The sequence below is a fragment of the Saccopteryx bilineata genome, chromosome 8, assembly GCF_036850765.1.
Source record: "Saccopteryx bilineata isolate mSacBil1 chromosome 8, mSacBil1_pri_phased_curated, whole genome shotgun sequence".
Taxonomy (NCBI): Eukaryota; Metazoa; Chordata; class Mammalia; order Chiroptera; family Emballonuridae; genus Saccopteryx; species Saccopteryx bilineata.
Window position 1 is genome coordinate 82605108 of NC_089497.1, and position 20066 is coordinate 82625173.

Genomic DNA, 20066 nt, shown 5'->3' on the forward strand with positions numbered 1-20066 from the left:
AAGATTACCAAAACCAAAAGAGACAGGTAGATTCATGTAGGGAAAAAATCAAGTACTGTATATTAAAACATTTGTACTGCATGTTAATTAGTAATTTCAAAAGTACTTTGGAAAGAAATGTGAGCTCTTCCTCACACTTTATATATATAAAAAAAATCAGGGGTACTGAAATTTAATTATAAAAATGAAAACATAAAAGGACTAAATTTTATACAGAGTAATACAATAGTGAGAATGATGTTTCCATATATGCCATCAAAATTTAAAATAACACAAAAAAAACCACTTGTTGCCACTTGTTGATTACACACATACAAGTCAAACATCATTAATGTCACCACAGACAAAACTGGAAGACCACTGACAATTTAGGGACACTGGAGAGGGATTTGAAAAAAAAAGTCACTATATATAAATTTATAAAAAAGAGGTAAATAATAAAAGAACTCTGTAATTTATAAAAGAAATAAAAATAACTAATAAACATAAGTGTTTTGTCTTACTAATATAAAATAAATAAAATTTCAAGTACCAATGAAATATAATTTTCTCAGTTATCAAATTCTCAAATATTTTTAAAGTGAAAACATTCATGCTAATTAGGGTATGATGAGGTTGGTACTTTCACACTCTGCTGTTGAGAGTGTAACTGGAATAATAAATTTCCTGGAGAGCAATCTGAGAGTGTCTTTCAAAGAACCTTAATAATACTCATATATTTTTTTTGTTTGTTTGTTTGTTTTTTGTTTGTTTTTTTTTTGTTTTTTTTTTCATTTTTCTGAAGCTGGAAACAGGGAGAGACAGTCAGACAGACTCCCGCATGCGCCCGACCGGGATCCACCCGGCACGCCCACCATGGGGCGACGCTCTGCCCACCAGGGGGCGATGCTCTGCCCCTGCAGGGCGTCGCCATGTTGGCGACCAGAGCCACTCTAGCGCCTGAGGCAGAGGCCACAGAGCCATCCCCAGCGCCCGGGCCATCTTTGCTCCAATGGAGCCTTGGCTGCGGGAGGGGAAGAGAGAGACAGAGAGGAAAGCGCGGCGGAGGGGTGGAGAAGCAAATGGGCGCTTCTCCTGTGTGCCCTGGCCGGGAATCGAACCCGGGTCCTCCGCACGCTAGGCCGACGCTCTACCGCTGAGCCAACCGGCCAGGGCTAATACTCATATATTTTAATTGAGCAATTTGACATCTAATAAGTACATTTAAATTTTTTAATGTATAACAATGATCATTATAATTATTTAAGATAATAAAATAAGTATTTATGAAATATCTAGCAATACAAGATTATTTAGTATATCTTGATACACCCATACAAAATGTTATATTCAAAACTATACTTGCTTTGAAGAATATGTAGCAACATAGGAAACGTATATGTTTCTTATTAAGTGTAAAATAAAAGAAGCAAAGCAAAGACATTTAAAATTTGATCCAAATTTTATAATATAAAATAAATTAATATATTGAGATCAAAACAAATTAAACCAAATTAATAGCAGTTATTAGTTTTTCATACTTTATGTATAATAGTTTCCTTTTTATCTTTTCCATGATGCTTCATATTACTTTATAATAATAAGTTGTTTCAAAATAGGAGGTACTACACTAAAAATATTTTTGTTATAAATCATTCCTGAATCTTATCAATTCTAGAAAATATAAAATTCTTAAAACCTTTCTAAAATGGCATATAGTAAGAACATAATTATTATATCATTGGGATCATGAATTCTGGAGCCTGAGTGACTTGGTTTGAATGGAAGCTTTCTATGCTCTTTATCCTCATCTGAAAAATCAAAATATTACTACTAGATTAATAATAATAACAATAATATCTATCGCAATGAATATTTGTGAATATTTAAATGAGTTAAGATATGTGAAGTCTTTAGAAGAGTCCCTGACACATAACAGATACAGTACAATGATTTGTGTATACACACATGAACACACAAAGTTCACTGTGCTCATGAAATAATAATTACTTATTACCCAATTGATCTCACTTTACCTCTCTTGTGATAAACAAATGTACTAAACAGTCTAGGAATTTGGCTGCAATCTAAGTAGTTTAAAAGGCTATATAGTTACTAAATTCAAGTAACATTTATCAAAAGAGCTTAGGTGAGTGACTAATTAAATAGAATAATTAAAAAGCAAGAAGCATGATATAGCCAAATTATCTAGATTTTCTATTGACAAATTAGAAAATTTACTACATTTACTACCAATTTAATCAGATTAAATCCTGTTGGTGTTCTTGATTGGGTAATTATGTAATAAGATATGGAAAGTAACTGCTATAAATCTGTCTTAGTATCTATGCAGACCCCATGAATTAATATCTTGGACCAATTCCTCTTCTTATATTCTCCATTAGTTTATTCAAATCTGAGTGCACATGTGCAGAGCATTACCAATACTGCAGGTTCATCTTTAAAATATTTCAAAACTAGAGAAAGAAAGGTGAACTGAGTTTTATTTTACATTTCCTGTTCAATAAAAGTAAGATGTTAATTTCAAGTGAAACCCCATTCTTCATTTCTTCTCCAGGAAACAATTCATGTATTTGTCTTAGATCACTTTAATGTCATTCATCTGATTCTGAGTCTGCAAATCTATAATGCATGCCTAGTTTGTGACCAGCTCTGAGATTCACATGCTTTGCACAGTTCATTTGTACAAATGAAAAAATAAAATAATCTTGATAACATGATACGAAGCGAAATAAGTAAATCAGAAAAAAACAGGAACTGTATTATTCCATACGTAGGTGGGACATAATAGTGAAACTAAGAGACATTGATAAGAGTGTGGTGGTTAGGGGGGGGAGGGGGGAATGGGAGAGGGATAGGGGGTGGGAGGGGCACAAAGAAAACAAGATAGAAGGTGACAGAGGACAATCTGACTTTGGGTGGTGGGTATGCAACATAATTGAACGACAAGATAACCTGGACTTGTTATCTTTGAATATATGTATCCTGATTTATTGATGTCACCCCATTAAAAAAATAAAATTATAAAAAAAAATAAAATAAAATAAAATAAAATAAAATAAAAGAGGGTCAGAGAAGAGGAATTGCCTAAACCCACACACACAATATGTGGGAGCACTACAACATACTCCAACCCCTCCGGACCGAATCTGTTATCTAGTTCTATGGAAGGAAGTTTCAGCCCTGAACCACACAAGTATGTGAGGTAATAAATTCCTTTCTTCACTTATAAAATAAAATTTTGGATTGTGATCTTATAGTATCAGTTCCATGTTCTTCCTATCTCCTCCCTCTCTTCCTCCCTCCTTTATTTTCTTATTTCCTTCATTCTTACTGTTACCCAAGGCCAGAAATAAAACCATCTGTATTCTAGATTTTATTCCTTCCATCTACTCAGACACATAGCTTCACCAAATCATTTCACCTCAGTCTTTCTTTTCTATATCTTCAGATGATGCCTTTCTATTCAGTATACTATTGCATGCAAACTAAGTCTTTTTCACATAACAAACAGACATCATCTATGGCATATCTGTTCTAATCACCTCTTTCTACTTTTCTTCAAAAGTAAGCTTCTTAAAAGGATATTCTACACTTGTTTCTCTCACTTCCTTAGACATTTTTAATCCTGTTTCTATGTTGAAATGCATCATGCTACAGTCTGAACTGGCACACTATTTTCCAGACCTGATTCCCACTGTCTGTCTGCACTGTGCCTGGCCTGTCTTCCTGTCTTCCACACGTGACACTGTTGACTAAGGACTCCTGGAAACCGACTCTTCATTTGGCTTCTATGTTTCTACTCTCTTTTATTTTCTTTTCATTATTCAATTTCAGGTCCCTTCTGGAATTTCCTTTCCAGGCTCATCAACCTTACTTTGTATTATTACTTAGGATTTTATTCTTGACCTCATCTCACTTTCCATGGCTTTATCAATATGTGACATCCATGTCCACATTTCTAGCCCAGATCTCTCTCTTGTGTTCTGAACAATAAATCTAACTGGCTGTCAGTGTTCATGTCACTTACGTGTACACAGATACCTAAATATTAACAAATCAAAACATGAATTTGTCACAATCTCCCATACCTGTCACTGCTGACTCCTTTCTTATCTGTCAATATCATCGCAATCCATTCAATTGCTCCCATATTGACTGAGGTAACATCTTAGGTTCCTTTTTTTCTTCAACTCATAATCAACCCCAAATTAATACCTATGTATTCTACTTTCTACATGCATATAAATATTCTATGTCTCCTAGCATACTGAAATATTCTACTATTCCTTTTTTCTCTATATCAAGAAAAGCCCATTCCACTCGCCTTCCCTAGAGATATCAGAATGACCCTTCAGAACTAAACTGTACTCTTTTTCTCCACTAGAATTTTTTTGTTTGTTTGTTTTTTTCTGAAGCTGGAAACGGGGAGAGACAGTCAGACAGACTCCCGCATGCACCCGACCGGGATCCACCCGGCACGCCCACCAGGGGGTGATGTTCTGCCCACCAGGGGGCGATGCTCTGCCCCTCCGGGGCGTCGCTCTGTTGCGACCAGAGCCACCCTAGCGCCCGGGCCATCTTTGCTCCAATGGAGCCTCGGCTGCGGGAGGGGAAGAGAGAGACAGAGAGGAAGGAGAGGGGGAGGGGTGGAGAAGCAGATGGGCGCTTCTCCTGTGTGCCCTGGCCGGGAATCGAACCCGGGACTTCTGCACGCCAGGCCGACGCTCTACCACTGAGCCAACCAGCCAGGGCCTTCTCCACTAGAATTATTGACAAGTCACAGATTGTTTTACCTTAGCACACAAGAACCTTTCATCTTCTGGCCCTTCTTCTTCAGTTTTACCTCCATCACCTATTACATCTACTTATTGCACATTTCCCTAAATGCTCCATATTCTCTTATGCCCCTAAACCTTTCTCTGTCTTGTTTATTCTTCCTGGGATTTCTACTTCAGTGTCAAGCAAGCTTGCACATAGAAAAAAAATCAGAAATCTTTAGAACATATTTTCAAATAAGTAGATTTAAAATTATGTATGTCGTTATCTTGTCTAATTGTAACTACTAAATGCTATAATATTAATCTTATTCAAACTTTTCTTCCATAATCAGGTTAAAATAAGAAAAATCACTGTAATATATTTTATTATAAAATTTTGACTTTCTCTAATACCTTCCTAGAAACCTATCTTCAACTTGTAACATGACTACTGTCACCAGAGGACACAGTCCCTGTTCAGGCTGTACCCTGCTGTACAAAGGGAGACATCACCTTACTTCTGAGTTGAATTATGTCTTCCGGCTACATGGGATTTTTATTCTCTTCTTGGTCTTCTCCTTAGGTAATTCTCTCACTCTACTACCAAGTAATCAATATTTATGAGACACTGGAGGCAGGGAACTGCAGTCATAAAATACCATAACACCATGTTGACTTCACTAATTTCTCAGAGAAAAAAATTACTCCCTTCCTTCCTTTCATCCCATTAGCTGAACTGAGCACCAATTCTTTTAAAGCACAATGCTTGTTTAGTTAATAAATGGACTCTATTAACTAACTTCTAAGAGAATTTAGCTATTGGTCTCCTTCAAAACCTGTTTCAGATGCAAAGATTAAAATATTTACATCACTTCCAAATTTTATAAATCTTGCTAAAAGTGAAGTGCTTATTCAAAAAGGATGAAACATACACTTGAAAAATGATTAGTAATAATTGCTATTCATTAACTAAATCAATCATTCACTGATAAATGCTACAAATATTTGTTGAATTCCCACCATACATCTATCAGTCATTATGTAAGAATCTGAGGAGTCAATGGTGGACAAGATGTAGTACTTACTCCCAAAAAAGGTTTGTTCTAATATGCAATCAAACATGTAATCATAAATTAGCATACCATGTGAAATGTTTTGCTTTTGGTTAGCTGATTCTAATTTCTACATTTTGTTGGAGATCTGGAAATAAAAATACTAAATAAATCTACATTTTTATCTGTCATGTAAGAGAGCTGAATAATCAGATTCTAAGTAATGAATATACGTAAGCATGATTACATGTAAATATACATACACATACATGCAGAGATTTTAGTTAGCTCATATAAGGAATTACATTAATCAGAAAACAACATAATTAATTTAGGTAAAGTGTAAAACATTATATATATGTAATTTGTTACATATATATAGCATTGTAAAAACTACTACAAATTTTTGCAATAACATTACTTTTAAAAATACATTCTAGTGTCGCTTCGGCAGCACATATACTAAAATTGGAATGATACAGAGAAGATTAGCATGGCCCCTGCGCAAGGATGACACGCAAATTCGTGAAGCGTTCCATATTTTTAAAATGGATCAAAGACCTAAATATAAGACCTGAAACAATAAAGTACATAGAAGAAGACATAGGTACTAAAATCATGGACCTGGGTTTTAAAGAACATTTTATGAACTTGACTCCAATGGCAAGAGAAGTGAAGGCAAAGATAAATGAATGGGACTACATCAGAATTAAAAGTTTTTGCTCAGCAAGAGAAACTGATATCAAAATAAACAGACAGCCAACTATATGGGAACTGATATTTTCAAACGACAGCTCAGATAAGGGCCTAATATCCAAAACTTACAAAGAACTCATAAAACTCAACAACAAACAAACAAACAATCCAATAAAAAAATGGGAAGAGGACATGAACAGACACTTCTCCCAGGAAGAGATACAAATGGACAACAGATATATGAAAAGATGCTCAGCTTCATTAGTTATTAGAGAAATGCAAATCAAAACTACAATGAGATACCACCTCACTCCTGTTAGATTAGCTATTATCAACAAGACGGGTAATAGCAAATGTTGGAGAGGCTGTGGGGAAAAAGGAACCCTCATTCACTGTTGGTGGGACTGTAAAGTAGTACAACCATTATGGAGGAAAGTATGGTGGTTCCTCAAAAAACTGCAAATAGAACTACCTTATGACCCAGCAATCCCTCTACTGGGTATATACCCCAAAACCTCAGAAACATTGATACGTGAAGACACATGTAGCCCCATGTTCATTGCAGCACTGTTCACAGTGGCCAAGACATGGAAACAACCAAAAAGCCCTTCAATAGAAGACTGGATAAAGAAGATGTGGCACATATACACTATGGAATACTACTCAGCCATAAGAAATGATGACATCAGATCATTTACAGCAAAATGGTGGGATCTTGATAACATTATAAGGAGTGAAATAAGCAAATCAGAAAAAAACAAGAACTACATGATTCCATACATTGGTGGAACATAAAAATGAGACTAAGAGACATGGACAAGAGTGTGGTGGTTACCAAGGGTGGGGGGGGGGGAGGACATGGGAGGGAGGGAGGGAGAGAGTTAGGGGGAGGGGGAGGGGCACAGAGAACTAGATAGAGGGTGACGGAGGACAATCTGACTTTGGGCGAGGGGTTTGCAACATAATTTGATGACAAAATAACCTAGACATGTTTTCTTTGAATATATGTACCCTGATTTATTAATGTCATCCCATTACCATTAATAAAAATTTATTAAAAAAAAAAAAAAAGAAACAACACTGAAATATCTTAACAGTTTTATTGGTTTTTGTCAGGTATTATTTAATATTTCTAGCTTTGTGTGCCTCTTTTATTGTTCTTACTTAAGTATTAAATGCATGAAATAATAAAAAAAAATACATTCTACTTTTTATAAATTTAATTATACAGGTGGTGACTTAAAAGACTAAAATAATAAAAAATACAGCATCATTTTCTATACTATTTTAAAAAATCACTCAACATTAAATGTGTAAGATTAATTCATATTGCTTTCCATAACTATAGTTTTTTCTTTTTCATTGCTGTGCAATTTTCCATCATAGAAATGTATAATAACTCCTTATCCATTTTATTGTGGATGTATATTTGAGTTATTTTCAATTTTGACTTTTGAGAATAAAGCACCTATGCACATTCTAGAATAACAAAACTATATTAGCCAGGTGTACGTATATTCCAGTAAATTTGATTTTGCATTTAAGATAAGTAAAAACTATTTTTTTTTTTGCTTGACCAGGTGGTGGTACAGTGGATAGAGCGTTGGACTAGGAGGCAGAGGACTTGGGCTTGATACCCCAAAGTTGCCTCATCCTGCTTGAGCAGGGGTTCACCAACTTGAGTGCAGGGTCGCTGGCTTGAGTGTGGGATTATAAACATGACTCTATAGTTGCTAGCTTGAGCCCAGAGGTCACTGGCTTGAAGCCCAAGGTCGTTGGCTTGAGCCCAAGGTCACTGGCTTGAGCAAGGGGTCACTTGCTCTGCTGTAGCTCCCCAGTCAAGGCACATATGAGAAAGCAATCAATGAACAACTAAGGTGCCACAACGAAATACTGATGCTTCTCATCTCTCTCCCTTCCTCTTTGTCTTTCCCTATTTATCTCTTTCTCTGACTCTCCCTTTGTCCCTGTAAAAAAAAAGTAAAAATTATTTTTAGATTATGTAATATCAGAATATCAGAACCCCATACTAACTTTCCATGCATAATGTTTGTCATTTCATGATGACTGATAATAAATAATACATATAGTTTATATTTAAAGCAACTAAAAAAAATTGTAAAAATCATTATGCTTATGTTAATTATGTCAAAATAATTTATAAAGCCCTGGCTGGTTGGCTCAGTGGTAGAGCGTCGGCCTGGTGTGCAAGGGGTCCCGGGTTTGATTCCTGGCCAGGGTACACAGGAGAAGTGCCCATCTGCTTCTCCACCTCTCCCCCTCTCCTTCCTCTCTGTCTCTCTCTTCACCTCCTGCAGTGAGGCTCCATTGGAGCAAAGATGGCCCGGGCGCTGGGGATGGTTCCTTGGCCTCTGCCCCAGGCACTAGAATGGCTCTGGTCGCAACAGAGCGACGCCCCGGAGGGGCAGAGCATCACCCCCTGGTGGGCAGAGCGTCGCCCCCTGGTGGGCGTGCCGGGTGGATCCGGGTAGGGTGCATGCAGGAGTCTGTTTGACTGTCTCTCCCCGTTTCCAGCTTCGGAAAAATACAAAAAAAAAAAAATTTATAAATTAGTATATTAGGCAGTAATTCTCAGGTTTTTCTGTTATGTTCTTACAAATAATTTTAAACATTTCATTTAAATGTTGCATATTTATATATGTGGATATTTACTTCATAAATATGTATATGCATCATCTATATCTATACCTATTTGAATATATCTATACCTATGAATATAGATTTAGATATTTTTTTTAAAAATGAATTGGAATTAATTTGGAGGGGATGATGCAACATTCCACAGAGGGTGTGGCACTTTTCTAATTTATTAATGCAGAAGAGTTTGTTAAATCAGGTACTGATTCAGGTTTATTTTGATGGTTTTCAAGTAAAAGAAGCACAATTATTTTATAAAGTACTAAGTATCCTACCTCATGATAAGGTAATTTTCAGACTCCCAAATAAGACAAACAAAACTTCAAAGGCAAAAGGTAATGTAGAAGGAGAAGTGGAGAAGATAGGAAAAAAATTACAACATATTTTACATCCAGTCTGTTCTAAGTGCAAGACTAACAGTAGTACTTTTTTTCTGCGGCTACTAGAAAAACATTTTCAGGGAAAAGGCAACCCTGTGCCAAATTGCCGCAGAGATCAACATTCCTAATTTTTATGGACAGGAAATTTGCCACCTCCTTTAAGGAAGTGTTGTGTTATCAGCCCACTGGCATCTCAGCAGCTGTTGAGCACAGAGCAGTCTGTCCTCCTGACCAGTAAAAAGATGCTGAGAAGCTTAATTGATATTTCATTGGGTACAAAATAGGAAATGCACATATTAAAGTACACTGGGAATTACAGCCCAATGCAAAAAGAAAACCATTATTTTAGTATACAATATTTCTATTTACAAACAGATAACTGGAAGTGAGTATAACTGAAGAGGAGGAGCAAGAGTTTTCCGAAAGAGACCATGTTGAATCACTATCTGAGAGGAGTTCTCAAGGTTCAAATTCTTAAGTGACAATTATTTCACTAAAGTTTCATGTTCGTATATTTTTTTTCTCCCTGGAATTTAAGGTCTATATTGAAAGGTCAAAGCAGAGAAAGTTGAATTCATTCTGAATATCTTTATCGCAAATCAGCATTTACAGAATTTCAATGCTCATTTTCCACAATGGTGACTTAATTTCTACTTTTAACCTAATGGCCAATGTTCAAAATGAACAGAGAAAACAATGTCTTTTTTTTTTTTTTTGTATTTTTCTGAAGCTGGAAACAGGGAGAGATAGTCAGACAGACTCCCGCATGCGCTCGACTGGATCCACCTGGCACGCCCACTAGGGGGCGATGCTCTGTCCACCAGGGGGCGATGCTCTGCCCCTCCCAGGCGTCGCTCTGTTGCGACCAGAGCCACTCTAGCGCTTGGGGCAGAGGCCAAGGAGCCATCCCCAGCGCCCGAGCCATCTTTGCTCCAATGGAGCCTCGCTGTGGGAGGGGAAGAGAGAGACAGAGAGGAAGGAGAGGGGGAGGGGTGGAGAAGCAGATGGGCGCTTCCCCTGTGTGCCCTGGCCGGGAATCGAACCCGGGACTTCTGCACGCCAGGCCGACGCTCTACCACTGAGCCAACCAGCCAGGGCCAACAATGTCTTTTTTGAAGTTTTGTTTCATTATTCTAGAAAGACCAGGTACTTTTATTGAATCAGTACAGATCCTCAATTTTCAGTAATTATGAAGCAATTTTTTTATATTTCTTTTACTTTGTAATAGCTTATATCTGTAAACTTAGAGACATTTAAATTTTTTATAGGAAATCTTAATATAAGAAAAGACAATGACCTTTCATGTATTTCTGTTGTGTGCTTACTGATTCTATGACTATCAACATTTTTTATTTCTCATTACATGAAAATTTTCTCATATGACACACATGAAAATAAGCTTTATATGAGATTGACAGATTTGTTTCTTTATGTCTTTTATGAAATAAATGCTCATCTCTGAAATACTGTGATTTTGATGGAATTAATAATCCAACATTGTCTAATTATTATGAAGAGAGATCCATCAAAACAAAGCTTCCTGAGAGGAGAGAGAAAAGAAACTTGCTATGCTATTTGGGCCAAATACTCAGAAAAGAATAAAAATGCCTTAATATTGTGTAAATAATGGACTTTAAGTTGATGATTGAAAATTGAACGTTGAGAACAAGATACTGTAGGTACAAGAACTAAATTCTTCAAGAACATGTATCTTTCTGACATTTTTTTATGTGTTCACATTCTAGGTAAGAATATTCTTTTACTAGTAATAATAAAAGAACAAAATATTAATTTTTAGCTAAAAATATTAAACAGTATAATTTTAATAAGTCAGAGGGGGTTGGCAATATTAATAAGTTTCTTCTACTCAAGGTACGATGCTAGATACTGGGAATTCTTCAAGATTAACTCAAATACAATTTGTTAAATGAAGCTAGTCTCCTTTTTAACTATTTAATATAATTCATAATTACAAATTTTACTCTTGGAATACCCTTCCTAAGGAACATCATTTCCTTTATGACTCACATAATCTTTCTGGATAAGGCAAAATTTAAGGAGGTAAAAACAACAAAATTTTTCATAAAGACATGAATAAAGATGACAGAAACTAAAGATGAAATGTTTCTGTAGGGAAAAGAAAAAAGGAAAAAGAAAAAGACAGTTTTAACTTTATGGTCAAATTTTAAGAGATATTTCCACTGGGCACAGTAAAAAAATTAGATATTTTCAAATTTATTTTTTACTGTAAAATAAGCAGCATCCTATTTGTGTTTGGGGACTGAGAATACTGTATTCTTTATTTTGAATATAATTATCTTGTCTTAAGAGAAAAACTGCACGTTCTCTAAGTCCCTAAATTCTATGATATCTCCACTGTCCCTCTAAATATTTTACCTCTGGTGCATTTTATATTAACCCCACACACTTCTAAATTGATAATCAGACTTGAATCTCTGGGAGCTGAAATTCATTACCTTTTTTCTTGGAACGTCAACACTGCCAAAATTTTCAAACCTGCCTGCTTCAGCAAAATTCCGGTTTATAATCTCTAAGCACTCATAAACCTATCTATTTGAATAAGAAATTTCTCTATTGCATAAGAATACCAAGTATCAGAGACACAATTTTAGAAATACTAAATCTGTTTACCCTTAGAACGTAAGTTCTGCAAAGCAGCACAAAAAAAATGTTACCAGAGGGCCTGTAGAAGAGCAATATTACATACATTAAAATTCTGCTTTTAATAAACTTTTCGAGTGTTCTCTAAAGTCTATTGTTAAGGGTTGATGTTCCTCCAAAATTACATATTGAAGTCCTAATCCCCAGTATCTCAGAATGTGACTTTATTTGGAAATAGAGGCTTTGCAGATATAATTAAGCTGAAGTCATACTCGAGTAGGCTGGCACCTAATCCAGTATTTGTGTTGTTAGAAATGGGAATGTTAGACACAGACTTGCACACAGATAGATGTCTCCCCAGAGCAGAGTGAAGCAGAGCAGCTTGGAATGGAGCCGAGCAGAGCTATCTAGTGGGAGAGGAGGAGCCTGGCCTAGAGCGTGCTTTTCTCACAGCCATGCTATAGCACTACTAAGCTCTTCGAACTGAATAAAGTTCCCTTCTTCACTGCACCCCAAATTGGGAATTACTGTTGGCATTTGAATTGGTGCAAACAAACATCAATTGACAAGAGACACAACATGTCTGTGCTCTAGGAGACAAAGCCTTGGTGGCTTATGGAGGAGGGCAAGTTAGTTTCTTTTCTTTTTTGTGTGTGTATTTTTCCGAAGCCGGAAACGGGGAGAGACAGTCAGACAGACTCCCGCACGCGCCCAACCGGGATCCACCCGGCACGCCCACCAGGGGCGACGCCCCGCCACGACCAGAGCCACTCCAGCGCCCGGGCCATCTTCGCTCCAATGGAGCCTTGGCTGCAGGAGGGGAAGAGACAGAGAGGAAGGAGGGGGTGGGGGTGGAGAAGCAAATGGGCGCCTCTCCTACATGCCCTGGCCGGGAATCAAACCCGGGTCCCCCGCACGCCAGGCCGACGCTCCACCGCTGAGCCAACCGGCCAGGGCCAGTTTCTTTTTTAAAAACTGTATTAGTTTGAGATAGATAGAGAAAGAGGAAGGGAGAGAGAGAGAGAGGAAGAGAGACAGAGAAATATCAACTTGTTTCACTTAATTACTCCATTTAGTTATGTACTCATTGATTACTTCTCATAAGTGCCCTGACCAGGAGTTGAACCCGTAACTTCTGGCAGACTGGGTCAATGCTTTATCCACTAAGCCACCCAGCCAGGGCCCTGGGCAAGTTAGTTCTAAAGCTGAATCTAGCAATCCTACACAAGTGTCTAAGAGTCACCCTCAAAATGTCTCAGAATGATCCTCAAAATGGTTAAGAAAATAATTATTCTTATATCTATATATAATTATATAAAAATAAATATGTCTATAATTAATATATCATTATAATAATTATATACAGAAAAAAGTAAGTGGAGTAAGAGGTTAACAATAGGCGGTCTGGGTAAAGTACACATAGGTATTCCTTGCACTATTTTTGTTTTTCAACTCTTGGAATAGACAATAGACATATTCCCAATCTATACTATAAAATTGTCTGAGTGTTCTTTTTTCAGACATAATGATATCAACGGAAATGCTTCCCTAGCCTGGAAATCAAGCCTTGAAACCAAATCAAATGCAGGAGTCCACAGCCCTGACCATAGAGTGCTTGGACCCAATCTAAGAGCCTAAGAAAAGTAACAAGGGTGGAAAGCTAATCTCCAAGGATGGTGAACACTCCAAGGCCTGATGAAGAATAGGATCTGGACCTAAGAGAGGACATGTAACCGCATTCCTTTCCAAATCCCTAACTAGCCCTAATCACCGTAGGAAACAGTCCTGCAAGTTGAGGATGTTAGGGCAGACTTTTGAACCAAAGCCCGCTGCCTTCTGACGTCTGCTGGCAATTTGAGTAAAGACACTTGTATTCACCTCGGTCCTCGTCTCTTTGTATTAGCTTCATAATGATGGATAGCATGAGCTCCAGCTTATTTTGGTATCATTTTCATAAATTTGAAATTTCCAAATAAAGTTTTCAAAAGCATGCAATTCAGATTGATGGTTGCCAGGATCTGAAGGGAAGGAGGGGATGAGGATAAATTGTTTAATGGGTCAAGTGTTTCATTTTGTAGTAATAAATTTATTTTTAAACTCTCTAGAGGTGGTAGTTGCACAACATTGCAAATGTACTAAATGACACTGAATTATTTTTTTTAAATTTACAAGTATATATCTTTAGGATTTAATTCTTTTTCATAGACATCCCCCAAACTTGAGTTCTAATCTAGCTGTCCTAGGAACATTCTCCTGAATACTTAAAAATCATAGTTACTAGTGCTATGAGCTAAATAGCATTTTGAAATGACTAGTCAGTAACTGGCCAACTACATGTACAACAATTCATGTGATGGGACTGCTTTCCCAGGAACCATTAGAGACAAAGCAGGCTACCATCAATGTAAATGAGAGCAGAAGAACTAATCTGGGAGGTACTGCTACTTTTCAGCAGCCAACTCATGGGAAAAGGCCTAGGTAGAAACTGACAAAATTCTTCTCTTCGAAGAGATATTTTAATAACTATTTTAAAGGTGCATTATCTATTGTACCATCAAGAATAAATTACTGCAGTTCTTGTGTAAAATATATCTAAACCAGTCACAGCTAGAAAAATTAGGTGATTAAAAATTAAGGCTTTACCATAACTATAAATAATGTTATTTAATATAGTAGTATTACTTTATTTTGATAACATTTTTGTCTTCTGGATACTTGATCTCATCTAAGCTTAACATCTGTATGATGGAAACATTCTTCAGATGAAGACCACACATCTAGTAAAAGTGAAATTAGAAGTAGCCTTCTACCATATCCTAGTCATACACCAATCACATCAGTTCCTCTATTCCACAATACATAGTTAATTTTCCCTACTATATACTAATTTTTAATACCAGTATATATTCAATGGCAGTGGATAACGTTTAGAACAAATTTTGTTCCTGGTTTTTTCAACTATAATATGAAATTGTGTTGATTGAATTCACTTATAGGAATACTATACAGCATGTGACTATAGTTAATAATACTATATTGTGTACTTGAAAGTTGGTAAGAGTAGATTTTAAATGTTCCCACTAAACATACACACACACAAATTATGTGAGATAATGGAGGTGTTAACTAACATTATTGTGGTAATTACTTAACAATATATACATGCATCAAATTATTATACCTTAAACTTACCAAATATTGTATGTTAATTATATATCAATAATGCTAGATAAAAATGGAAAAAAGAAGGATCCTGAGTGCCTGAGTGAACTGACATCACCCAAAGTGATGGCATAGCCAACAGATGAAAGAAGCCTGAATCTCTGAATGATTGCATGGAATATACGCCTCACTGACCCATACTAAAATGTGAATTAAAAAAATAAACATTTATTATGTGAACTCCCAACTGAGACCTATATTGCTATTTACTAAATAGTGACTATGTGCCAGGGAGTGTTTTAGGTGCTTTTCCTTACATTACCTCATTTATCTCATTTATATACATGATCAGGACTCTGAATTATTATGATATAGAGCACATGATTTGAAAACAATAGCAAAGATGTTAATACTTGCTGATGGCAAGAACACATAAACATGGGTCATCTCATCTATGTCTTTGTAATGGTAGTAACTGTCATAATTTTTCTGAAGTCAAGGTGTGACCAATAGATACTAAAATTTTACCAATTCCACTAAAAGTTTGAAGCAATAACCTTGTATTTTGACCTGCTAATTCTTTTATTTTTTAGATAAAAATAAGATTTTTTAGAAATTTAGAAAAATATTTTTAGAATTAATAATAAACTAATTTTAATTTATTATTAGAAATGTTATAGATTTATACAGAGACACATGAGATTGTACATTACTGCATACTATAATTAAAACAATCTAAATGACTAACAACAGTATGTATATATTTAAAATAATTCTAATATATCCATTTGGTGAAATGTTTTGCAGCCATCAAATATCATGTGTTCCATAAATAGTTAATGATGTGGGAAAACACTCACACATTTATGACATATTCTAGTTTTAACTTTTAAAAATATAAATGCAAATAATAACATGGAGAGGAAATAAACCTACATGTTAATATTAATTATCTCTGGATGATGATATTAGAAATAGACTTTTCTCCTTTAAATGTCTCTAATGTAAAGTGTTATAAAATGATCTTGCATTATTTTTAAACTCAAAATACATGTTATAAAAATAAAGAAGGCAGGAAGTTTTCTAAACCATTTTTGAAAAGTTTTCATATAACCTTGTTTAAAATTAAAAAGTGCTGGTGCTTAAATCTGTAAGTTCTATTTAACAGGAAAAGTCATTTATGTGAAACAGCTCAATCCTGATGATGTTAGATAAGTGAGGTGTTATAAAGAGTTTCTAAAAGTTGTCTACCATCTGTGAGTTTATTTTTCAATTGTCTGTTGTTTTTCACGTCTAAATTTAAAAATGTTTTCAAATATAAATATCTATGACTTAGGGTGATTTTTTCATAGCTTTAATTTCTTCTGCTTTTGATTCCATCTAAACTTCTCAACAATAAACTCCCTCCTCATAATGTCTGCAAAATACTTTCTCCAATTTAAAGCTGAATCAAATAAAGGCAGATATATGTTAACATACCTGGAACACAAAGCCAGACATGCCAAGACGGTGGTGTGCTGCAGTAGGCTCACACTGGCTAGTGGGTGCGATTCTGCCCATCTCTCTCACCTCTGTATCAATGGTATGATTCTGCATCTAGAAATTGGCCATTGTGTAAATATTGACACCTAGGGGGTCCTCAAACATTACATCAGAACTTTTTTTTTTAATCTTAATTTTTTTTAGCTTGCCAGTTTACTAGTACACCACTGTATATATACAATATGATTTTCCTAATGATGCTTGTAAGGCCAGCGGCCATGACCATGCAGGTTCACATTGGATTCAGGCTGATGGTAAAGGAACTGTGCAGCCAGAAAATGGTGGCCCATTCCATTTATTAGAGTCTTGCAACAGTGATGGGCAAGCAGGCAGGGAAAACTGTTTCCCTCTATCTCTGTATTCACAAGCCCAAAACAGGTGGGGGGGGGGCAAACAATAGCAAACAATGGCCCCTGCCAAGCAGGCAGGCAATCCACAATTTGCCATCTGCTGGCCTGAGGGCAAGCACCCACAGCATTCCATACAAGGCGCTGCCCCGTGCTCATGCACCAATGAGGCAAAGTACAAACTAGCAAGCCTAAACACACTTGTTTGCCCAACAATGCTTAATTAGCGCAAGGCCAAGAGTTCGTTAAACACACACACACACACACACACACACACAATCAGGCTTCACAGTATAGAGAGAGATTTATGTTTAGATGACTCCCTGGTATATTCTAAGCACCTAGAACAGTGCTTATCTATCATAGGTGCTCAATGACCATACTTTTCATATGCTTAGGGGACAACCTAAAGATGATGAAACTTTTCTCTCAAGCCATCTAAGTATCATCGTAACTTTATCTATCAGTCTTCTCTAAAACCTTGTTTATTTATTTTCATCTCTTTATTTATAATTATTGTCTTTCCATTAGTTCCTTAAGCAATCATCTTATTTCCATTCTCAGGTTCACTGGCAGGATCTAGCTCTTATGCCAGCAATTCACAATTCACCAACGACCTCCTTATTAAGAAATACAATATTCTTTTTCTCTCTTTAGTCCTCCTCTAGAATATCTTTTATGGTTGATAAAATAGTCTTTCTTGAAACATTTTTAATCGTTAGACCTTGGAGGCATTTGCATATTCTACCATATTTTTTTTTGTCATGCCATTTTTACCTTGTTTTTTTCTTTACCTTTCAGTCTAACATAAGATGTATACAAGGTTTAGCAATTATCACTCTAACTTTATTTCTTTGCGATTTCCATTAAAAAAAAGGGTTTATATTTATCTTGCACCTTTAATCCAAAACATTTACTTCTATAAATTTCATCCTGCTCTTTACCTAACCTCAGTCAGAGATTGCTAACTGCCTACTTGACATTTTCATTTGAAAGTCTTTACATTAAAACAAATTCCTTTCCTCAGATAACTCCTGTGTTTTTTCGTGCTATGTTGGGGTGTTCCTCTTCTCCCTGCTGCGGTGGTAGGTGTCACCTACTAGATATTTCCTAGTACTAAGTTTATTTAAGGTTGCTTCAAGATGAATCAGTTGTTCCGTACAGCTCTTTCCTCCAAGAAGTTCTCTGGAACAAATAAAATAGATTATTCATTTTTTGCACTTGTGGGGGTTCTGAACCCTGTGTGGTAATTGTTGGCTCAGTCTACAAAAGCCAGCATCTTCTGTGATGCTGTTTTCTGAGTTACAGAACACAGCACCCTGCAAGCATAGCAGCAGGTCAGTTCATTGAACAAAGCTTAATTATACCCTGATAACTCTGGAGATCTCATTTTCTCTGCAGAGAAATGACTAAGCATATTATCAGGAAATGCAATTATGAAATATTTTCAGATCAAGTTAAGCATCTAGAGGTGAATTACTATAAAATTAAGCTTTGAAAGCTTACCTTAAGTAGAAGTTGAATGAATTGTGTTCATTCTTTTAAACCTACTGATTTCAAAACTCATATCCCACTGTCTATAGGAGACAATCAAGAACTGAAAATAATTTAGGAAAAAAAAAATAGTTCTAAATACAAATAGGTCATTTGAAGACTATCCTTTGCCATTAGGGCTTTTAAAAGATGGCTATACATATCTGTTCTATAATCATTTTATTTATTAACTACTTGTGTATAGAATTGTAATGATGACATAAGGGTTGGTTTTAGGAATAACATGCATTTATGATAAAGAGTATGAAACAATAAAAAGACACTAGAGGTTTTGAGTCAAGAAGTAGTATAACTCTCCTACTTAGTTTCTGGGGAAACTTGTTTGTTTTTGTTTTTTTTTTAAATTTCTCTAAACACCAGTTCTCATATCTATACAATTAGAATAAGAAAGCTAAGTACAGGGTTACTGTACGGATTAGCTTAACATGCCTCTGTATAGTAGACACTCAGTAAATTATATTTATTATCACTTACGAAGCTAGAGAACCTGAGCAGATATACAGTAGCAAAAGGCCCCTTAATCCTTAAAGCAATAGTTCTCAAACTTTTTAGTCTCTGAACTTTTTAGACTCTTAAAAACCAGGAAGTGCTACAAAGAGTTTTTTTTATATTTAAGATATAGCTACAGCTACTCAGCATAAAAGAATATTTAAAATATTCACTGTTTCATCTTTAAATTACAATGAATCTGTTACATATTAATATTAGAAATATATTTATATAAAGTAATGATATTTTCAATAAACCAAAAATATCAATGAGAAGAGTAGCACTGTTTTACCTTTTAATGTGGGGCTTAATGGAAACAGCTGGATTTCCATATCTGCTTCTGCATTTAATCTGCTGTGATCTGCTGTTTGGCTTGATATAGTAGAAGAAAATCTGGCCATACAGTTATATATTTGAAAGGATATCAGTCACTGATATCCTTTGCCTGAAGTTAGTCAAGAGAGTTTCTTAAACAAAGTGAGTCATAAATCAATTAAATGATGATGTAGATGATGATGGTAATAAAAACATTAATAAATTAATACTAAATTGGCAGAGCAGCTAAAAGAGAACATCTTAGGCAACGTTAACATTGTGATTAAGGTTGGAACGTGGAACTGAACATACCCAATGTAGTGTCGAGAGGGGACTAGGGCAGCACAAGCAATAGTTTTGTACTGAAGACAACAGGGGAGAAAAGTGGAGATAAATTGGATGTTTCAAGGGTGGAGAAAATGTGGGGTGTAAAAACTTCTGAATGCAATTGGGAAGAAGCAGACTTTGATTTATAATTTGTATTGATTT

General features: G+C 35.7%; 1 protein-coding gene and 1 non-coding gene across 2 annotated transcripts in view; one reads left to right on the forward strand and one right to left on the reverse strand.

The window, feature by feature from the left end:
- NLGN1 (neuroligin 1) overlaps nucleotides 1-20066 on the reverse strand; it is a 999306-nt gene that overhangs the window by 923485 nt on the left and 55755 nt on the right. The gene's annotated exons all lie outside the window — the stretch shown is intronic.
- Nucleotides 6252-6357, forward strand: LOC136312337 (U6 spliceosomal RNA). Its single transcript, XR_010726936.1, has one exon. It is a non-coding gene; the product is annotated as a U6 spliceosomal RNA (small nuclear RNA).